Source organism: Solenopsis invicta, chromosome 16 (genome assembly GCF_016802725.1).
Source record: "Solenopsis invicta isolate M01_SB chromosome 16, UNIL_Sinv_3.0, whole genome shotgun sequence".
Taxonomy (NCBI): Eukaryota; Metazoa; Arthropoda; class Insecta; order Hymenoptera; family Formicidae; genus Solenopsis; species Solenopsis invicta.
The window spans coordinates 2,994,220-3,013,474 of record NC_052679.1 but is presented as its reverse complement, the minus strand read 5'-3'; the positions used below and the strand labels follow the sequence as shown (position 1 = coordinate 3,013,474).

Here is a 19,255-nt window from a genome sequence, read left to right as displayed (position 1 = left end):
CGGTCCTCCACGGCGCGATGGCGGGAAGAGGAGGGAGGGTGGCGGCAGAGGGGCGAGAATAAAAAGGGGGCGAGAAATGGCGCGGATGCCTCATTACGCATGCACCCCGGGCGAGAAGGGTCCGAGAGTGAGTGACTGACTGACGTACCTCCTCGTCACGCATACACTCACGCGTGAGAGCGGGAACGCGCGCGTCCACGTGCGCAGACACGCCTATTTTGTCGAGTGTTAGGGGTTACGCGTATGTACGCGGAGGACCGGTATGCGGTCGTGCACACGGTGTGCATTGTGGCAGCGCCGCGTCGTCGGGTTTCATTTTCACGCGGCGCCGAGGGGCGGGGTGCAAATTCTGGCTGGAAGACACAGGAAAATCCGGAGCGACGGAACGCGACTCCGGATATCTGATTGTAATTGAATGTAAGATTCGGAGTAATCGAATCTGTCGGACAGGCGCGAGAAGCGACTGGCAATTTAAGAATGTGTCTTATTCTTATACTAGGCGTAATTGTTACAAAGACACATTTGTGATCATGTTTGAAGGCATTTTGTTATGTTTTACTTATGTCACAAGTTCTTTGGTAGTATCTTTCGCTTAGATACTTTTTTATTGTATTAACATATCGCTCATTTTGCTACAATAACGACGTAACTCTAATAAAACCTAATTTTTTGAGTTGTCTGCAAAGAAACAAAAATTCTGATAAAGATTAAATACATTAAATTAAAAGCTAATGATACTTTCATTGCTCTATAATCAGTGGACCAAATCATAACATTCCGATCGCATTTAAAAATAGAACTACAAAATTTTAATGATTCAAAACATTCAAACTAAAAAATTTTAAGTTATGTCGTTATTGTTGCAAATGAGTGATTATATCAAAGTTTTAAACTGTTAATTGTCCTAATTTTTTTGAATTGTTGAAGCGTCAAAATATATTTGTGTCAGATATACGAAGCGATTGAAAAGAATGTTTTATTTTCGTACTAGATGTCATTGCTGCAAAATCACACTAAGAAAAAAAAATTGTTAACTTGACTAAATTTTTTAATTTAAATTTTTTCAATATTTATTTACGAAGTATTTATGTATTATGTATTATATACATAAAATATTTAAACTTTAGTTTAAATGTTTATATATTTAACTTAACTCCATATATATTCAACTTAGATAAATATTTGAAATAAAGAAATTTAATCAAGTTGAAAAATTTAATCAAATCAACAACTTTTTTTTTCTCAGTGTACACTCATGTCTAAAGACATTTTGCCTGTTACGTTTTACTTACTTCGCAAGTTTTATAGTGATTTCTCTTCCGCTTTCCATTCTTCCGAATTGACATTTTTGGGTTATCTGCAAAGAAAAGAAAAATCTAATGAGAATTGAATACACTGAAAATGAGTAAAGAGCTAATGACACTTTTATTGCTTTACAATCAGTAGATCAAATATATCAAAATCATATTTGAAAGTACTATTGCAAAATTTTTATTATTCCAAACATTCAGACCAGAAAATTTCGAGTTACGTCGTTGTTATAGCTATTAAGAGATATCAGTCAAAGTTGTAACTCGTAGTAGCATCTGAAGGCTTTCTGTTTTGCCTGTTATGTTTATCACCACAACTTGTAAGTTAAGTTCTGTGGTATATAAATATCTCACACTCCCGTCTTTAGATATTTTTTTTATTGCGTTGATATATCGCCCAACAACGACGTAACTCAAAAGTTGTAATTGAGTTGCAAAGAAAGGAAAATTCTGATGAGAATTGAATCGTCGGAGCCACATGAGCACTTAAATAGACTCCCTCTTTCTAAGAGACGACACACATGCGTGTCTACCTAAACCCCGACACAAAAATAGCGACGTGTGTATACAGTAATTTTGGCGAAACCGCCACTAAGGCGCGTCACGATCCGCCCTCTGTGTAAACCGTTTCCACCCCTTCTCTCCCTCCTCTCCTTTCTTCCCTTCGATCCTTCAACCCTCGACAGTCTTCCTCACCGTTTCCATCTCCACCCTTGCGGCGCCCTAATTGCACCAGTCCTGGCAGCTAGTCACTTTACCATAATCTCCTGGGTAATGGGGTCCCGGTGTGCGCGAGCGCGCTCACCCCCTCGACAATCTCTCCCGCGCGCGTTCGGGGTTGCGTCGCGATCGAAGACTCGCTCTTTGTCGGCTCCGGCAGATTCTCGCGGAAATTGCCTCACTGCGCGCGGACCTTTTCACCCCTCCGAGGGGTGAAAGCTGAGAACAAGTATCGCGGATCTTTCTTAACGCCAATTACGCACGTTGAGAGACACCTTCTGACGTAGCGAAGATAAAAGATAAAGAGCGACTTTTTAACAATGCATCTGAGATTCTTATTAAATCGAACGTTACGTTCATGTCGTCGCATTTACGCTTTATTTCGATTTGTGTTTTAATCAAATTCTTGCAGGTTAAAATAATTAAAACAAACCTTGTTTTAATATGTATGACATATGAATTTTACTTTAAAACAATGACAAAAATTCTATAAGGACATTGCTAGAAATTTAGATAATATACCACACAATTTGCTTGTAATATTATTTAAAATTTTGTGTTGGAACAATAAATACAAATTGTTTATTTATTTAAATAAAAAATAATTTTTTAAATAAAATTTTAAATAAAATTTCTTTTATGTTTTTTAAATGTAACTCTAATATATATCAAACAATTTAAAATGCGTGTTTTATGAAAAAAAATTTTAATGTTGAACGTTTAATGGCATCTATAAAAATCAATATATGACTACTTATTAATACAGAATAAAGTATTACTAATGTATCAGATTCCGATGACTGTAATAGCATCTGGCATGACAATAGTAGACAGCGTGATAAGTGCGATAATAATAATGGACAGTCTGGCGAGCGTCGACGAGATTAACAGGTCGTTAACAAAGTAGCTGATGGACCGCCAAATGTTCCTCCGTCGGCGTCTGGGTTTTTTCGAAAGAAGATCACTTCCTGACTAGATGCCCGCAATTACGGCCCAATTACGATGCATAATGGCGACACACGGTGCGCGACCCGAAATTGGCGGCAATTTTGGGCGACAAACGATTAGGACACGCGATCTATAACGGAAGCAGCCACCACGTCACGCCAATTATGACCGCCATTTTCGAGCGAACCGCGAAGGACCATTGTCGTCGGGTAGATAAAAGAGGAAATCGAGGGATTTTTTTGCGTGTCGCCGGTAATGTGGCCGGCGGGCTGTCAAAACCTATCATTTCGCGTTCGCAAACCTAACCGGCTTGATACCCGGCGTAATAGGGCCCCGATCGACAAAGATGGCCGACACAATGGCCGCGAGTAACCGGCCGCGCACGGCCCTTTCGCACGGCCGTTTAGCCATGTGCTTAAACGAAAATCATGCCCAACTGCTAAACACCGACACGCGATTCCGTGGCATCTGTCAGCCGTCTCCCGTGATACTCGACGACTAGAAAAAGGCCGGCCCTTTGTCGGCGCCGGAGCGCTGCGAGACTGCAAAACCGCGACGCGTAGGAATAACGTCCTCTCTCTTAAATTGAATCCTGTGAATTCGTATAATACATCGGAGTCCTCGGAATCTCCGACGTTACCGCGCTCGAAAAGACGAGATTCTAAGAATCTTGGATTTTTATCATCTCTAATGAATTCTCCATTCTCAAATTTTTAATTCATTTATGCTCTTAGAAGATTTTATTTTGCATTTGGAAAATTTACACATAAATTTATATTGTTAGGCAAATATAATTCGTTTCTATAAAACTATTTTGTAATCCATTAGACTATAGAATTGAAGATGTTGCAAAATTTCCATTTCTTTGCATTAAATTATTAGATAAAATTCGAAATAATGTCAGGACTAATTATATCTTTAAGGGACTATAATGAACACTCTGCACTCGTAGACCTGGTTGGGACTGCTTTCGCCCAACACTTTCTATTGAATTCTTTTTTTTACGGGGCATTATAGTTTCTGAAAATAATTCACGGCAGCTTTCACGCGACTACCGCGAATGCGGGGACCTGATGCTCCGGGTCCACTGGACCCGGATTTTATTGCGACGGTGCAGGAGGAATGCAGTGACGCGCGTAAAGCCACCGGTTGGGAACAGGTCTGAGGATCGCGGGCAACAGTAGAGCGCGCGGAATGAATCCGTCATAGTTATTTACTTTATGACGATGATGATGGTATCTACATACGGAAAAAACAATCTTGCTGAAATACAGATCAGAATATTATGTTGAAATAATAAAAAATGTATAAATGTTGGACGTTTAAACTAGTTGTTAGAATGTCGAAACTTTCTACAGAGTTGTCATCATGCTCGACATAAAATTATTTTCTGATCTGTAGCTTGCTAAAATTTTAGATAACGCAGAAAATTGTTTTCTCCGTGTAGTAGTAAGTATAAGTTTATATACAGATCTGCAAATATTTATGTAACTATTTAAAAAATTGTGTCAGATGTTTAACTTGGTTGATAAAACTGTTTGCAGCAATATTTTCATGCTTGAGCATCCTACATAATTATTTTGATAGCCTAACATAAAATTATTTTCTGATGTGTAATTAAATAAGTTTTAGATGCTGCTAAAATTGTTCTCACCGTGTAACTGTTATATATTTGGGAATTATACTTTATGTAACAAATATACTTGATACTTTTATATCACAGTTAGATGTATCTAAGGCTTCCTTTTATGTAATATAAATGTGCAAATGCTACATATTATTTACATAACACAAAGAAGTTATATAAATATACCATCGTCATTATTTTCAAAAAAGGAGAAATTATAATATAACATTGTAACAACTTTCACGTTACATAAAATGTAATATTGAAAGTATGTACAGCTTGTAGCTACATTCTACAGTGAACACATAACTGCGACTGGGATTTGGTTCCAAACTGATGAAATACGTCTAGGACGTTTATTATTAACGCGCAGGATTTGACAATGATCTCCGTTCGTTGTTCCTCTCCTACGCATCGAGGACTCAATTGCGGAGCTAATTGCAACCCCTTTCGCGCGTGATTACACACGGCGACCCATTAGCGGCGAATTGATCGATGCGCGTCGGTAATAGACACGCGCGACCGCTAAATCCTCGTAAAGTTCGGCTTTTCGGGATCGTGGGGAGGGCATAGGCGCGCGGTAGGTGGATATATCCGGCGCGCGGAATAGAGTATCGCTTTCAAAATCGCGTCCGCTCGTCGCGTCGTTCTCGGGGGACAACTCGGCACAACGAAGGTTTGCGGGTAAAAGGGAGGGGGGGAAATGGTTTGCACACTCGGTTGACATCGAGATCTAGCGACGTGTCTAATTGGAGCCACTTTAACCACGAGGGCGGGCAGGGTGGGATAAACCGTGAGCCATCCACCGCCGCTGGGAGATCAGTCGTTCCCCTCCTGGGCTTATAACCGGCCGAGAGATCTCTTCCGCGGGTCTTCACCCTCGTGGTGGTTACACACACGAAACGTTACCCCTTACCCCTGCATCCCTGGCTGCCTCCCCGTGCCGTTGTGTATCTTACGCCGAATCCGGCGTAAATAATGCCGATTATCCCCCCGGCAATTGTTTTATCGACCGGACTGTCCCGTTCAAGGCGGAATCTACGGGGGAGAGTGGCGAAGAGGGAGAAACAGAGGGTCGAGAGCTGGTTCCCCCTCGGACAAGCCGTGGCACAGATTTACGAGTAATTCTAAACGGGGGGCTGGCGAGGACTCGTAAAGTAAATTTCGCTTGTTTTCTCGTTGGTTCGAAAAAAGCCCGAAGAGAGGCGAGGCCTCGAACGGAGGTGTGGTAGCTTTAATTTCGCTCGAGGGTGGAAAGGTTCGAAATGGTGCGACTGGTATCTTCGGCGAACTCATTACGGAAACTAAAGAGACGCGTAACCAACAGATTTGTCCGCGGAACGAGACGTGAGCCGTTTAGTAAGTCTTTATTGGAAATTAAGATGGTTTCCTGTAATTCTTTTTTTTTAATTATTCAATAAAAATAATTTTCTCTCTACTTTTCAGAAATCGTTAAATAATTGCGGACAAGAAAGTTCTCCTTTCCTTTCCTCCTTTTACCGGAGGATGTAAATCATCTCGCGTATATTTTTTCACATCCAATCAAGCGTCGCGTGTGAAGACCGCGTTATTAATTTTTGAGATCCTCTGGTTTTAATAGTCCGAGTCCAATCGAGGCTGGAGATCGCACTTGATGGAACTCGTCGAGACCCGCTCGCTTTTTGCCTCCCGCTAATTATGAAATTACCCAGGAACGTCCCGTACCATCGGGCTCCTCTCTCTCTCTCGCCCGTCCTCCTTTTCCATCTTCCGGAGCGATATTTGAGCGAGAATTATGCCGGATACTCTCTTCATCCTCCTCATTATTCCTCTCCCCGCTCTCCTCTCCTTGTCGTCCTGCCGGCCGACCTCATCCTTCGTGACCTTTCTCTCCTCGTCGTCCTGGCGTCGAGAAACTTATCCGGTTAATGGCCCGGCCTTGTTCCGTAACATTCGTGAAATTCGCAGACTATTTTGAGCACGGCCCGGCGAGTTATGCTAATTGATTCGCGATTTAAGCCGTAAACAAGCCACCGTCAGAAATAAATAATTAATATTGACTGAAAATGTTTCAATGAATGATTCACAAAATTCTGCTTAAAAATTAACGTCCAATCGCTTAATTTATGAAATAAAAAATCATAAGAGTCTGTATGTTAAAATTAATATTTATGACAGCCACAGAGCGTTTATAATAGTTCTACTTTTACAATACACTGTCATAAAAATACAAAATAAGATGTATATAAAATTATAACATAAGATCCTATTTAATCTTCAAAAATAAACGAAATATTGAAAGTAAAGACAAATGACAAAATTTTCAAATGTCTACAAATTTTCATATTTTCAACGTAATATCCAATGCATTCATTGAGAAAAATGAAGAGTAACGATCGGATTTTCCGTCAAAACGTAACAAATGGATATTTACGATCCATTTAAATCGGACAAAAGAAATATTTGTCCGTCATTTTTTAAACAAATGATCCATTCATTTCCGGTTATTCCGATGATTTCATTTTCACATTGAGAGAAAAAAATATCTTAAAACAAAAAAATGATTCAATCGACGGGTTTTAATAGTTTGTTTACTTGCAGTCAAGTTCAAAATTTTTTAATTAAAATATTTATGTAAAAAAAATAAAAAACTAATTTTTAATTTAAGAAAAAAACAATTTAATCAAGTTTAATAATATCATTAGTTTCGTTGTAAAATCATTATTTAAGTATAAGAATACAAAATTATATACTTAAGGTAATATGCCTATTTACTTAAAAATAAAAATTTTTACTTAATCAAAACAAACACTTGCATCAAAGGATATAGTTTTAAGAAAATATGTTTTTTTCATTAAAAATTGTTTTTTTTCAATGTAATAAACTGGATTTTTGTTCGATCAAAATGGTTATAAATATCAATCTGCTATTTTTTTGGAAAGATAATTCAATCAGTTTTTTCAATGCTATTATTTTTCGTTCCGCAGACTTTATTTATACATACTTCGTATTAACTTATATCTCTAACTATATTCATAGACGTAAGGAGTTTAATAATTACGCGGATGTACCTCGCGATAAGCGGCCATAACGATACCACAATAATTACAATCCAGCTGAGATATCGCGCGTAAAAAGGAGACGGCGGTTTAAATAAAAAGCAGATTGAGCGGTTGAAGGAAAATGACCGGAGGAGAAAAGTCGAAGTGCTTGTTCGCGTCGTTCAGCGCTTCTTCCGTTTCTCCCCTCGCCCTTTCCAGGTCTTAACGACTAAATAAGTCCCCTCAATTAAAAAACTAATTTCGATTAGAGTCCCCGGGCGGCCATTTGGCATCGTGTAACTACATCCCGCAGGATAGCAGCGGCGAAGGGTTGGCAGGAATGGAAGGGAAGTCGCTGAGTGCGATATGCCCCGGGACGACGAAGGGAGGAAAATGATCGGCGTTATTTTTTTACGCCGCGACTTCTGTCCGTCGTTGTTGCGTTTTATCATCCGCCTGTGGTTGGGCGTGCATTAGTAGCATTCTAACAGCGGGGACACCTAAATTTGACATCTTGGAATATACATTGCATTTTATTAGGATATTATTCAGGCGAGAGACGAAAAGAGACAGTCGAGCTTTATTCGTCACGTCTGTGGAAGAATTTTTTAACGTTCTCTTTTTTTTCGTAATAAAAAATACAAAATAAAATATCAGATTGCAAAGAAAATAAAGAAAGAAATGAATATTTACTCTTTCTCTACTTAAATATAAGTAAAATCTTGTGAAATTAGTAGCGAATTTTATGATAATGTGATACTTGTTGGCAATTATTTAATACATTCTTTCAGTTTATATCAAATTAAATAAAATCCGATTAGGATATTTTTATTAAGTTAAACCGTCTTGTGACTGGTCAGAAATTTTTTTAGCTTGTAAAACGATCGCTATTCAAATGTTAATCAGATTGAGAAAAGAGAACCCGATTCGTATTGTTCAAGATTCAACATTTTTAAACATTCCCGGAATTCCTCCGGGAATAGATTTTCGTGGAGGTTTTAGAATTTAATCCTATCCGAATGCAAGACAACCTCTCACAACTTTTCCTCCGCGTTTTCTCTTTATCGCGTTCCCCCCAGAGACTGCTCTACGCAGAATTTTTCTTCGAGCCACGAAGGAGAAGGCGCGGTAAGCATGCACTTATTTATGTCCGTATTAGTATTTATGTTAGGTGTGCACCTACGGCACCCCGTGGCTCTCAGGCGTGGACGCCTCAGCCGCCATTTGTTATTCTAATGTCGCATTATATATTTGTTTGGGCGTGGGCGGGTGAAACCCGAAGTGTGAAACACGTTGTAACGCCGGTCCTCCTGGAATTCCATCCTCCCGCGGGGCTCACCCACGTGACCGTGGGCTTTGTGCCCATTGAAAGGATTTCCGTCGATTTCGGTGATATCTATCCGCTCAGCGCGTTTCGTTTCTTTCCTCCTCTTTCTATTTTTTCAATAAAAAGGCGGATTTATCATTGCTCCTACTCGTTCTCCGAATTTTATTCTTTTACGATTTATTTTTCCAATCTAAAATATTTCGCTGGAAAATGTTTCGTGCCGATGGATGTCCTCGGATGTGTAATAAATTCTAGTTTATTCATTTTTTCCGTCTTCCAAATTAATATTTTAATCTCCGCATTTCGTATTTATTAATTCTCTCTCTCTCTCTCTCTCTCTTTCTGTTTCGTACCAAATTAATTTATTGCATCAATTAAATTATTATTATTTATTATGTATATTTTAATGTATTTTTTCCGGTATTAATCTCGATTGTGTAATGACCCTCGCACTGTCGTTGATTTTTATTCAGAGTCCGCAAGGGATGTCGAAGAAAGACAGTGAAAATGAGCGAGCCTACTGCGGCGTGAGATTTTATCTTCGACCGGCTCTCTCATAAATACGCGATGCATGAAAAATTCAACTTCGCGGTATTTTCGCGATTGTCGTTCAAACTTTTACCGATGCGGTGCGAGCTATACGATGTAGACGATAATAGCAACGCTACTATTTACGACGTTCTCGCGGAACATTAATTTGCTCTTATCGCGTTCAGAGATTCGTTCTAGGCAGAATCGAGGGGAAAAATGATAAGAATACTCCTCGGATAAAAATATTTCGCACATATTACGAAGCATTTCTACGTAGGCATCTCGGATATTATTTCGACTGGCGCAGTCGTGCTCCGATTTAACATTCCTACTAACAGCTCGTTCCTCCTATTTTTGTTTTTAAACATCTCCGAATTTAGAGCTGGTGATGCTATTTAATTGGCCTAACGCTGCCCGATGTATTTTATAATATAGTTAGACGAGTATTCCAAGTTGCTTTATAGCATCTAATAGAAAGACTAAGTAACGACAGAATCAAGTCGAAAAGATGCGCGAATTAACGAACCGATTAAGTAATCGCGCTACCTTCGTGATATCCATTGCTCATGTACAATTTGTGTTGCAAATTTACGTGAGTGTAGATTTGTACACAGGATTAACTCGCGCTAGCGGTCCTAGATAAGCATCGTGCGACGTTTAATACACTGGACCCCGCGTGCGATCGTCGTGGCAGGTAGATGATTCCGAATGGGCCCAAGGCGATATACCTACCGGCGTGATGCGCTTATGTACCAGCAACAACGCCAGCAGGTAGGTGTAGGTAGGTATACTGTAGTATATGATGCGGTCCACCGCAAACTTAGGCAGGTATTTAACCCTTTCCAGTCCAATGACTGCGGTAAAAGAAGCCTCACTTCCGAAACGACAGAAATATATATAATCATAGAGTTTAAAAAAAATTTATTTGACTTCCAATCATTATTAAAAGAGCAAAAAAGCGTGATTTTTAATTTTATATATGATGTGACTCAATTAGCATTTAATTAGTATATAATTTATATTTCCCGGATGTTTGTCGTTTTATCATTTCTTTTACGCTTTAATTTTGTCACGTTATAATGTTAGTTTGTCGCAGAATCGAGCTTTTATTTCATATCTGGATTTCGTTTCATCGGAATAACAAATGCGACGAGGTTGGTTCGATCATCAAGATTCAGCGATTCACGGTGCGTCACGAGTCACAACAGAGGAGGAGGAGGTTTCGTCAGCGTTTCTCTCCAGGTACTTCGGGGTCGATCTCGTCTCCGCGTGGCGAACCTCTCACCCACCTAAGCAGAGTTATGGCAACGCGTACGCCCCGATGGCTCCCATATATCCACATCGTTCGTCGCGGCGTCAATGCGAGGCGAGTACCAGTGCTACCATTCCCCGGTATGATTATGGTTGCGGATATACACGAAAGCGAGCGTTCTGTATGCGCCTCGCCATGTGTTATTCATGGGATACATAGCCCGGTTCCTGCCCCCTACACGTGTTCTTACGCCTCTTCTGTCTCATCTCCTTCTTCTTTTCTTCCTCGATTTACTTTCCCCTTCTTCGTACTTTCTCCGATCTCTTTTTTTACGTTTACTTCATTTGAGCGTATACATATTTAAAAAATCTGCTGAATTTAAAATTTATCGCATGTCGCAAACGGTCCATTCAAATTTTTATGTTAATTTAACATAAAATGAATATGTTAGAAAATAACATAAGCATCATATAAAAAAATTTATGAAATGCAACATTTCGATATAATTAAGAGATTGTGAAAACATATTTCTTTAATAAAACAAATTTTCTTATATTTATTGTATATAAATATTTACAATTATTATAAAAATTAAATTGAATTTATCAACTCTATTCAATTCTCCAATTCGTACCATCACAAATTTTACTATAAAAAAATGATACTACTAATGTAAGATTGATAAGTGATAGTAGTAAAACTAATAATTGCTATGAATAAAAATATGCCAATAATGTAAAAATAAATTCAAGCCAGTGTAATTTTAAGGTTCTTACCTTTTCATTATTGTTATTTATTAATTGTTAAATATTTGATCGCTTTTTCAATAAATATTAGTTAATGATTCTTTATATTTATAATTATTTTATATTTATAATTAGTTCGTGAATTCTATATTTTCGAAGATGATGCGATTTAAGAGACCACAGATATATTTTAGGCGATCGATTTTTTAAATCACATCTTTCGCAGCATATTACGGAAAAGCTTATAAAAAATTAAATTGTTATTAATGAAAGATTTAACATGTAATAATAGAAAATTCGAGCTATTTCAATTTTTGATTTACATCCAAAGCAGTGCCCAATACAAAATATAATAAAAAAATAACTTAAGTGGTACGCATTTAGCAACTCTCCCCTACGTGTTTTCGATTCGATTTAAATCGAGTTTCACGTTCGAGAAACGTAAACAACGCACTAATCGAAATTTACTTATTATAATACTCTAGTTTTCAGGTGTGACTCAATTAGCATTTAATTAGCATACAATTCTTATTTCCCAGTCAGAATAAATTGTAGTTACTGTAATCGTATCTTTCGGATCGTACTTTTTTTTTACATAAAAATTAAGCAAAGTGCCCTCGAGTTTATTTTTTTTTCTAGGGCCATAGTTTTCTCACGGGAGACACATTCCTCAAGAATTATGTACACGAGTTCTCATTTTACACGGCGTTATGTTTTACTTTCCGGGGGCTTTCTGGAAAGGGCTGCTGGCGCCGCGGCACTCTCGAGCAAAATCGAGCCCTCTTAGCGGTCCTCGAGTCGTCAAAAGCGGTCCCGTGTCTTTCCACGAGTCGCCGATGTCGTCCCTTTTCTATCCTCCCCGTTTCCGCTTTCATGTCTCTCTCTCTCTCTCTCTCTCTCCGACAGAATACTCGTTGTCTTTTCCCGACATCGTCTCCTCGTTATCGCCGCAAATGGCAATTTCGTCGTTATTATTAGGATCGCGCCCAAGGCTGAGCGGGGGTGGCTCGGGTAAAGAGGAACCGTGTGTTTACCCTCTTTGGAAACTCCTCGAAAGAGCAGCCGAGAAGCTCGTGCCACGAGAGCTCGGAGTTTGTAGCTCCGCTCGACTGGTTTCTGGCGCGCGGTCGTTTTGGGAGAAGAGGCCCAACTGTGAATAGGCCTGATTTAAGTGCGACTGATAAAGTAACGTCTCTTTATTGCTCAGCATAAAAAACTATCCGCATCAAGTTAAATTTTAATAGCACATTACTTTCGACTATTTCAGATACACGGAATGGCCGTGTACGTACAGTAGTTTTCCCGTTATATCTTCAACATCAGTTACATGGCGGACATTCTATCGTAATATACTTCAGTCACAGAATGTGACTACTATCGACTACTAATATTTTTATTTCAGCTTGTCGGATTCGGGTGACGGGATGGCCAACATACAGTCTCAGTTATCGTTCTGAATTACGGCTTCAGGCACGGCTTCTACGATAACGCGAAAGTTGTTAAATAATTTATCAGAGGCCTAACGCGCGTCGCGTAACACGCCGATCACCTGGCCACGGCGCCGGCCGTGTACGTAGAGAGCCGCGATAAGATCAGTCTCGCTGGTGTCGGTGTACTCGGCTACGGGATCGCCACCGAACCCGATCGTTCCGCGTGGGTGGCCTACCACTTCCTCCAATGCCGCAGCCTTCCACCACCATCGACCGTGTGGTGTGGTACGGTGGTGTGTACGCGCAGGCCTCTCTTCTCCTCGGATGATGAATGATCCCCGCGTAACCCCCGGTCCCCTCCTCCACGCGACTCGCACCCTGTCGTGGCCCTACCGGCTCTCCGCGTCCACCTTCGGCCAACGCGCTCAGAGCCCTCCCGCCCTTCCTTCCCCCCCGCGCCATTCCACCATGATGTACCTTCCCCTCTCGCATCCCCCGACCCCGTCATCGAGCAGCAGCCTCGCTCTGGTGGGTTTCGCTCGCCTCCTCTCCCTCTGCCGGCACGCTCGTTTTATTTCTCGTTTATTTTTCCCACCCGCGAACCGTCGAGATGCAATTTGCATCCGAGCTGCTGCTGTTGCCGCCGTCCCAGCCGGTTGCCGCGAGCAACAACCGACGTAGAAGCGAGCGACTCACCACCAGGGGAAATTGTTTGTCAGAGAAAAGAAAATTTTAGTAAATTTGATCGAGAGATTACAAACGTTCATGCGAATTGTCCTATTACTTTTTTCGCTATGAAGTGCAAGGGAAAAAACAATTGGCACGCAATCAGCGATGATCGCTATTGTAATAATAAGTACAAGATGAGTTTTCTATCTATTTTAAATCGGTATCTCGTCAACGCGTTTCGCATTGACAATACAGATGCAATTTACTCTGACAATTCTAATGTAATATACAAAACAAATTCTAATGTAATTTATTACATTATAACTGAAAAAATTATAGCGGTGTCGAATTTGAGTTTCGAAGGATGATTATGCGTTATGTTTACGTTCACGCGTGACAAAACCCATTCACGCCAATAATCCACGAAAAGGATCTGTCTGAATCGATATTGTAACCACACGGTCGTAATATCCGATTAACAGCGCGCTTCAAGTAAACCCACACGACTTCCAAGCGCGATCGTGCGCGCAGTTAAGTGGTTACAGTAGTCCGTTAAATGGCAGACTTCGCCACGGATGGCGACTGTGAAAGACGACGGTGACATGTCTTGGCAACCGTTTCAAAAAACATCGTGGAAAGTGTTGCAGGGCACGGGGACAGGAAGCAAAGAGGGAGGGGAGAAGGGTGGTTGCTCTGAAGAACTGGCTTGTTCCTGCGGTTCACGAGGACAGACGACTTGACGACTCGCGCGTGACCCAACTCCTCTATTCGGCTACCTGAAGGCGATCCCGAAAGATGAAGGGAAAGAGACTGAGGGTGACTGCCCGGGCTTCGTATTGTATGTATTTAGGGGGCTCTTTATGTGCTCGACTACGGGGGCAACCAGCGTGTCGAATAGAATTCAGAAGGCTGGGTGTATGTATATAAGTATACGCGATAGGTATTTTGACATGCCCGAGAAATTAGTATAATAAAGGGCTCTAGGTAAAGCGCGTCTAAGTGCCTAAACACACGCTGTAAATCTCCCCTCCCTGCCTCCGCTTCTCTAGGCTAGTCTCGTCGATCCGCCGAAATTGTCTCGTCGAGGCCCACTTTGTGGGGTTTGATCGATCGAGATGCACCTCGGACGCAGACGCAGTCTCGAACGGTCCCCGTTGCGTTTTCGATAGAGGTTTTATTACCGCTCGCCGTAACGTTTATCCAACTTTCCGTCCCTCCGCCGCCACCCCGTTTCGTCTCGCTTACGACGATAATGCTCGCGGTACTCGATTGCGTTTTACCGTTTCCCGGCGAATATCCGCGGTACGTGCCTTGAGTAAAAATTCACCGCGAAACACTGGAGCGGAAACATCAGCTTCTAACGTAGAGAAATGTCGACGGTGTCGCTACGATATTGAAAAAAAAGTGTTGGTAATAATAATCAAACTTTGACGAAATAATTTCAATTAAACGTAGGATTAATATAGTACAAATATTTAACAAACAATACAAAACGAAGGTCATTTTTTTTTGTATCTATTTTCACCGAGATGTAACACCCCATCTCAAGGCTGTGACACGAGTTTCGGTGCTTAGAGCAACCAATCTACGTGGTTTTACGAAACTCTTGTCTCTGCACACGCTCTGTGAGGTCGTTCACAATATTATTATGCTAAGACGTTGAAATAAGATGTACACCGCGGTTATGCACAATCTCTATCTGTTCGACTTGTAATACCACTGAAAAAGACCGTCATTAAAGGTCGAAACGTTTGTCTGACATTACATTTATTCGTTATTTATTTACTCGCACCCGACATCCAGCGTGGTTCTTGAGCTTACTATTCTCGAATTTAATTTATAATATAGATACAAATATTTAGTACTACTCAGTAATTATATTAATAGCAATAAAATGTAATAATAGTATTAAATCTTTTCAAATATTTAATTATATTAATTGAACATTTAATTAAAATTATTTCAAAGCTTAATTGTCAGCGAAATTTGATTATTATTGCTAAACTCTTTTTTCAGTGTGACGTATTCATCAACTTTTAATAGCTCTAACCATTTATAATTATAGATGTTACAGTAAGTATTACAATTTTTGATTAACATTTTAAAATTAGCTGCAGATATTTCAAGAGGATAAACTATTTTTATTATTCTTTTTCTTTGCATAATTGTTGTATTAAATTAGCTCAATATGTTAATACTAAAAACTATCAAAACAATCATAACACTTGGTTTGTAATGTTATATTAAATTTATAAAACATTTTCTGAAACTTTTCGTGATTTTTCTCGCGATATGTAAATGATTAAATGATGAATTTTATAACTTTTCTTTGTCTACCCTTTTCTCAAAGATATGTTAATATTTTGTAGTATTTTATAGTTTTATATTTAAATAAAAAATTGTCGACAGTTTTAATGTTAAACCATAGTATGTACATGACGTCTTTAAAGATTACAACTAACACTTTAATCAGAAATAATCATGATCGTAAAAAGAAGAAAGAATCTGTCTTAAATAATGGGCAAGTTCAAGTCAGCAAAGTCGATAGATCTGCTTATCGAATGACCAAATATGATTAATTTTTATTTATAGATTCAATTATCCATTAATCAGGTTCAATCTTTTGGCAAACAAGTCGTTTCGCCGGCTGTGCTTGAATTCACTCATTGTCTGTTTATGTAAAATTGCAAAATATTATGACTGCTAAGTCCCGGTCTACAATAGGTGTAGTAAGCTGTAAGCTGTAAGAAATTGATCAATCACAGTTAAATATGAGAAGAATAATCGACCATGATTAGTCAATTTCTTACGGCTGAAGGCTTATCACATCTATTATAGACCGGGACTAATGGTGAAATGGAACTGATTCTCATTGGTTATTGTAGCAACGTAATCATAAAAGTTGAAAAATTAACTCAGTGATCTTACAATGGTTACGATATAGAATAGATGCATGTTAACCTTTAGACATCATAAAGCTATTCTTATGAAAAAAATACATCCAACTAGGCGTTGGCAATCCGAAATGACACTCAAATTGAGTGTTAAAAATAAACTTTACAAATAAATCTCCAACTTGAGGATTAACAACGTAGGTGTATTTTTTTGTAAAAGTAATCGTCATTTTTTTTAAATATCACAACTCTTCAAAAATTCGTATTTAGCAATCTCGAAAATATTATTAAATATACATTATTGAACGAAATAAACGAAATAATTACTGATATTTATTTTATTACAAATTTTGCAAAAAATGTTTTGCTATATCAAAATCGTCATTATTAAATTTAAAATTTTGATAACAAATTCATATACAACATAATTTCGAAAAAAGTTCTTAGGGGAGAATTAGCAAATGCCACTTAAGCTATTTTTTTAATTATATTTTGCATTGATGCTGTTTTGAATACATATCAAAGTTCAAATTGTAGCTTGATTTTTCTATTATTACATATTAAACTGTTCAGTGATAACAATTTAATGTTTTAGGCTTTTCTGTAACATGCTGCAGAAGATAATTTAGAAAATCGACCACCTAAATCTCTCTTAAATCGTATCATTTTCGAAAATATCAAATTCGTGAATTACAATAATTATAAATATAAGGAACCATTAACTAATATTTATTATCAAAAAAGTGATCAAATATTTAATAATTAATAAATAACAATAATAAAAAGGTAAGAACACTGAAATTTGGCTTGAATTAATTTTTGCCATTAACGTATATTTATAGCATGTACTAGTTTTATCATAATCGCTTAACAATTTTACATTAGTATCATTTCTTTATAGTAAAATTTGTTCACGGTTTAGAGAATTTGATAGAGTTTATAAAACGATTTAATTTTTATAATGATTATAAATATGTGTATATGAAATGAATGTAAAATATTCTACAAGTTTTTTTTATGAAAATATAAGTAACTCAAAATAAAATTGCATAATTATGTTATTATCAAATATATAAGTAGATAAAAAATTTACAGATGTACCTAATTTTCTAAAATGTTGATAGCATAAAACAAAATGAACCCTGTTAAATTTTTGCTTATACTACTTATTTCTTATTTCCTTTCTATTTCTGTCACTAAATGTTACTTATAAAAATATAAAATATTGAATACGCTTTACGAGATCGGTACATATATTCAGCAATTTTCCGCCTGTACGTACTTTATTATCTATATGGAAATTTCCTGCACATTTCAAGTCTACCTTTTGAGCTCTACATTGAATAATTAAGGATAGCTAAATGGCACATGAATAAGTATACTTTGTGTAATAAAGGGACAAGTCGGTCTCGTAATACTCCAGAAGATGGAAATCGCGTTGAGGGCATTATCAATCATGTCGCAGATGATGGAAAGGTCGGGTGCAATCCTGGCGCGTAACGATGGAACACGTGAGTTAGCGTCAAACGGAAAAACTAGACGGGAGAGACACGCGTATTACGCTGGTCCAACTCCAAAGATAAGATCTTTTCTGTGCAAATTACGGTGTATACAACTAGCGTAAACGGATTGTGCACTGTCGACGGTTATACCACCCGGGCAGCGCCTCATGATTATTCTCGGCACAAACAACCCTCCTCGTTTTCCAAGAACCCTTCGCGAAAGCTTTTAGCTACGTATTACGTGCCGGCGTAGCCCATCGCATTCTTGGTTTTCGGCTTAAATAAATTCTCTTCGCGCTATCGCTGCCTTCTCCGCGAAAATCAACGCGGGAACATCTTCATCGGAGTGGAGTACGGTCATGTACGCAACGTCGAGAATTCATTCTGCCGAAAGTGTCCCCTAACGATAACACATGATCTCGAACGAATATCTTGATATCGTAACAAATATCACGATACTGTACGATATCTAAAATATTCAAACGATATCTCGTGCTGTTAGAGTCGATTTTTTTCTCGAGCGTATCCTCAGACCCGCTTTCTCATCTCACGCGGATCAATTTTTAGGTTGGAATAACGTCGTAGGCGATAATCGAATTCGGGCAACGGCAACGATCCACCGCGGTTGCTCGTCGGATCGAACAAGTTGCCAACGATCATTCCTCTCTCCCGATCTTCGTCTTACCTTGATAAGAGAAGGTGAATCGCCTGATTAGAGATATAAACCGCGTCTATAAACCGCGCCGTGGCGCGATGCTGGTTTAGGTGCTCGCGTTAATCTGCAACAGACAACGCGAATCATGCAATTTCCCCGGCGCGCCGCGCGTCGCGCGCCACGCAGCCACGTTCTACGCCACTGCGAGCGCGGCGGAGGTGCATACGTAGATACGTACGGAACGCCGGCCATCCGGCGCGAGAGGTCGATCGATCTCTCTTTCGTCGTTGCGCGGCCACCGTGTCGCTGCCACGCCGCACTCCGAGGTATCCGTGTTGTCGTCGTCGTCGTCGTCGTCGTCGTCGTCGTCGTCGTCGCTGGTAGGGAGGTCGGTGTCGGGGGTTTGCCGATGATGGTGGTGGTGGTGGTGGTGGTGGTGGTGGCGGCCGTGACGGCTACGGCGGCGGTGGTGGTTGCCGTCACTGATTTTACAGGGTGTGGCGAGCGTGAGGGGAAGCGCCTCTATCGCGGTCACGTGACCGCGCGGCTCGCCCAACGATTCGCCGGCGCCGGGGAGGAAGAGAGGCTCGAGTGGCCGAAAGCGTCTCTGCCTGCCGGTCGTAA

General features: G+C 39.5%; 1 long non-coding RNA gene across 2 annotated transcripts in view; it reads right to left on the bottom strand.

Annotated features, from left to right (window-relative positions):
• The window catches only part of LOC113003260, a 26,890-nt gene extending 7,635 nt beyond the window's left edge, over positions 1-19,255 (bottom strand). Inside the window, exons 1-3 of one of the 2 annotated variants that reach the window (XR_005576555.1) lie at positions 18,870-19,255; positions 18,662-18,755; positions 1,293-1,357 (exon numbers count right to left, since the gene is read on the bottom strand). This is a non-coding gene — a long non-coding RNA (uncharacterized LOC113003260). Of the gene's footprint in view, positions 1-1,164; positions 1,358-18,661; positions 18,756-18,869 lie in introns of those variants that run through there. The other variant, XR_003268361.2, reaches the window with a different exon arrangement.